This window comes from Sarcophilus harrisii, chromosome 5 (assembly GCF_902635505.1).
Source record: "Sarcophilus harrisii chromosome 5, mSarHar1.11, whole genome shotgun sequence".
In the NCBI taxonomy this organism is placed as follows: Eukaryota; Metazoa; Chordata; class Mammalia; order Dasyuromorphia; family Dasyuridae; genus Sarcophilus; species Sarcophilus harrisii.
In genome coordinates this window covers 83,007,976-83,012,983 of record NC_045430.1, presented here as the reverse complement: position 1 = coordinate 83,012,983, position 5,008 = coordinate 83,007,976, and positions in this window count along the sequence as shown.

The following is a 5,008-nucleotide window of genomic DNA, read 5'->3' as shown; positions in this document are numbered from 1 at the left end:
GCTCTCAGTCGCTTCCCCCGCCACCAACCGAGAGGCAGAAGCAAGCAAAAACGAGGCAAAGAGATGAGGTAATGGGGAAAGAGTGCCGACGAGGATTGTGGGATGTGTAGTTAGAGGGCTCATCGAGACTAGCTTCCTTTGAAGACATTGAAACAGGATCATGGATGTAAAGCTAGAAGGCAAATCATTTAGTCCAGAGAATCTAAACCAAAAAGCAGACTCCTTTTTTCAGTGTCTGCGCAGATCAAGAGGTATTTATTTAGCGCTTGCCCACCAGGGCAAGATAACTAAGTAGAAAAGTGAATAGAGTGCTATACCTGGAATCAGGAGAGACCTGAGTTTAAATATAGCTTGAGACACTTATTATCTGTGTGATCCTAGATAAGTCACTTAACTTCTTTCTGCCTCGTTTTCTCATCTGTAAAGCTGGGATGATAACAGCACCTATCTCCCAGAGTTGCTGTGCAGATAAAATGAGATACTTTTGCAAAGTGCTTTGAAATAAACCACTTCAAAAATGCTTTAAAAACTTTGACAAAAATTGCTGGGAAAATTGGAAATTGGTATGGCAGAAACTAGGCACTGACCCACACTTAACACTGTACATCAAGATAAGGTCAAAATGGGTTCATGACCTAGGCATAAAGAATGAAATTATTAATAAATTAGAGGAACATAGGAAACTTTATCTCTCAGACTTGTGGAAGAGAAAGGAATTTATGACCAAAGAAGAACTAGAGATCATTATTGATCACAAAATAGAAAATTTTGATTATATCAAATTGAAAAGTTTTTGTACAAACAAAACTAATGTATACAAGATCAGAAGGGAAACAATAAACTGGGAAAACATTTTTTACAGTCAAAGGTTCTGATAAAGGCCTCATTTCCAAAACATATAGAGAATTGACTCTAATGTATAAGAATCAAGCCATTCTCCAATTGATAAATGATCAAAGGATATGACAGACAATTCTCAGACGAAGAAATTGAAATTATTTCTAGCCATATAAAAAGATGCTCCAAGTCATTATTAATCAGAGAAATGCAAACTAAGACAACACTGAGATATCACTACATACCTGTCAGATTGGCTAGAATGACAGGGAAAGATAATGCGGAATGTTGGAGGGGATGTGGGAAAACTGGGACGCTGATACATTGTTGGTGGAGCTGTAAATACATCCAGCCATTCTGGGGAGCAATTTGGAACTCTGCTCAAAAAGTTTTCAAACTGTGTATACTCTTTGATCCAGCAGTGTTACTACTGGGCTTATACCCCAAGGAGATAGTAACGAAGGGAAAGGGACCCACATGTGCACGAATGTTTGTGGCAGCCCTCTTTGTAGTGGCCAGAAACTGGAAACTGAGTGATGTCCATCAACTCGAGAATGGCTGAATAAATTGTAGTATATGAATATTATGGAATATTATTGTTCTGTAAGAAATGACCAGCAGGATGATTTCAGAAAGGTCTGGAGAGACTTACATGAACTGATGCTGAGTGAAATGAGCAGGACCAGAAGATCATTATATACTTCAACAACAATGCTATAGGAAGATGGACCTGGCCATCTTCAACAATGAGATAAACCAAATCAGTTCCAATAGAGCAGTAATGAACTGAACCAGCTATACCCAGTGAAAGAACTCTGGGAAATGACTATGAACCACTACATAGAATTCCCAATCCCTCTATTTTTATCCACCTGAATTTTTTATTTCCTTCACAGGCTAATTGAACACTATTTCAAAGTCCTATTCTTTTTGTATAGCAAAATAACTGGACATGTATAATACATATATTGTATTTAACTTATACTTTAACATATTTTACATGTATTGGTCAATCTGCCATATGGGGGAAGGAGTGGGGGGAAAGAGGGGAAAAGTTGGAACAAAAATGTTTTGCAATTGTCAATGCTGAAAAATTACCCATGCATATATCTTGTAAATAAAAAGCTACAATAAAATTAAAAAAAATACTTAAAAAAGACATACAGTGCTCTCTTCAGAATAATATTTTTAAATGAATAAAATAAATACATAGGATTTTTAAAAAATTTAATAGCCTTTTATTTACAGGTTATATGCATGGGTAACTTTACAGCATTAACAATTGCCAAACCTCTTGTTCCAATTTTTCACCTCTTACCCCCCCACCCCCTCCCCTAGATGGCAGGATGACCAGTAGATGTTAAATACATTAAAATATAAATTAGATACACAATAAGTATACATGACCAAAACGTTATTTTGCTGAAATACATAGGATTATAAAGGAAGCCCATTATATTGAAATAAATTATTTTTTTTTATTTTAAACAATAGCTTTTTATTATCAAAATACATACAAAGATAGTTTTCAACCTTTACCCTTGCAAAATCTTGTGTTCCAAATTGTTCTCCCTCCCTTCTCCCTATCCTCTCCTCTAGAGAATTAGCAATCCAATATATGTTAAATATGTACAATTCTTCTAAAGATATTTCCCATTTATTATGCTACTACAAGAAAAATCAGAACAAACGGGGTGGGGGGAAATGAGAAAAAAAAAAGTAAGCAAACAACAACAAAAAAAGTGAAAATACTATGGTGTGATTCACTCAATGCTGATAGTCCTCTTTCTGGATGCAAATGGCTCACTCCATCACAATTCTATTGGAACTGGCCTAAATCACCTCATTGTTGAAGAGTCACATCAATCAGAATTGATCATAATCTTATTGTTGCCATGTACAATGTTCTTTTGGTTTTATTCACTTCGCTTAGCATCAATTCATGTAAGTTTCTCCAGGCCTCTCTGTATTCATCCTGCTGATTATTTCTTACAGAACAATAATATTCCATAACATTCATATACCATAACTTCTTCAGTCATTCTCCAACTGATGGGTATTAACTCAGTTTCTAGTTCCTTACCAGTACAAAAAGGGCTTCCACAAACATTTTTGCACATGTAGGTCCTTTTCCTTCCTGTAAAATCTCTTTGAGATACAGGCCCATAGAAATACTGCTGGATCAAAGAATTTGCCCCGATTGATAGCTTTTTGGACATTGTTCCACAAATTGCTCTCCAGAATGATTGGCTAAGTTCACAACTCCACCAACAATGTATTAGTGTCCCAGTTTTTCCACATCCCCTTCAACGTTTATCATTATATTTTCCTGTCATTTTAGCCAATCTGAGAGGTGTGTAGTAGTACCTCAGAGTTGTCTTAATTTGCATTTCTCTGTGATCTAGAACACCTTTTCATATGACTATAAATGGTTTTAATTTCTCCATCTGAAAATTGTCTGTTTATATCCCTTGACCACTTATAATTGGAGAATGGCTTGTATTTTTATAAATTTGAGTCAATTCTCTATATATTTCAGAAATGAGGCCTTTATCTGAACCCTTAGATTTAAGATTTTTTTTCCTTTCAGTTTTCTTCATCCCTTATAAAGTTGTGTGCATGGGTTTTGTTTGTACAAAAACATCTTAATTTAATGTAATCAAAATTATTCATTTTGTAATAAAATTACTTTAAGAAAATCTCCCTCAGATTTAAAACTTCTTAGTTAAAAACAAAACAAAACAAAAAAAAAAAACACGATATCAATCTCTTGACAGAAACCTAGTAAACCCAGAGTACATATTGAGTACATTTTTTATTCTTATTCATACCTAATGCTAGAACTTGTTGCATTTGACTATACGTATAGAGTTTTGACTATATGTATACGAGTTTTTGTCTAAACTCTTCCCCTTATAGAGGAGGAAATTGACCCAGATAGAGTGGAAAGGGAAAGACATGTATGAACTGATGCAGAGTAAAGTGAGCAAAACCAGACGAACAATTTATACAGCAACAATACTTTTAAGGACAAACAACTCTGAAAGACTTAAAAATTCTAATCAATAAAATGACCAATTATGATTCCAGAGGAATATTCCATCTGCCTCCTAACAGAAAGATGATAGACTCAGAATGCAAATTGAGATATATCTATACACACACACATACACCCATCCAATGCTATAAACTGTTTACTTGATTATACATATATATTATAAGGGTTTCGTTTTTTTTTCACTGTATATGTATTTGAAAAGTGGGTATGGGAGGGAAGAAAGATATTTTTCATTATTTAAAAAAACAACAACAACTGCAAAAGTCTTCTTTTTTTGATTGTTAAAACTTTTTATTTTCAAAACACATGCAAAGATAATTTTCAGCACTCACCTTTGCAAAACCTTGTGTTCCATTTTTCCCCTTTCTTCCCTCTACCCCCTTCCCTAGATCCAATATATGTTAAGCATGAGCATTTCTTCTATACATATTTCCACAATTATCATGCTGCACAAGAAAAATCAGATCCAAAAGGAAAAAAAATGAGGAAGAAAACAAAATGCAAGCAAACAAAAACAAAAGGAGTGAAAACTCTCTATTATTATCCATATTCAGTACCCACAGTTCTCTCTCTGGATGTAGATGGATCTCTCCATCACAAGACCATTGGAACTGGCCTGAATCTTCTCATTGTTGAAAAGAACCATATCCATCAGAGTTGATCATCACATAATCTTGTTGTTGCTATGTACAATGTTCTCTTGTTTCTACTCACTTCACTTAGCATCAGTTCATGTAAGTCTCCAGACCTCTCTGAAATTATCCTCCTGATCATTTCTTATAGAACAATATTCCATGACATTCATCTACTATAACTTATTCAGCCATTCTCCAACTGATGGGGATCTACTTAGTTTCCAGTTTCTTGCCACTACAAAAAGGCTGCCACATTTTTGCACATGAATCACCAAAGTCTTAAAGAATGCTTAATTTTAAATTGTGGTATATGAATGTTATGGAATATTACTGTTCTGTAAGAAATGACCAGCCGGATGATTTCAGAAAGGCCTGGAGAGACTTACATGAACTGATGCTGAGTGAAATGAACAGGACCAGGAGATCATTATATACTTCAACAACAATACTATAGGATGATCAATTCTGATGGATGTGG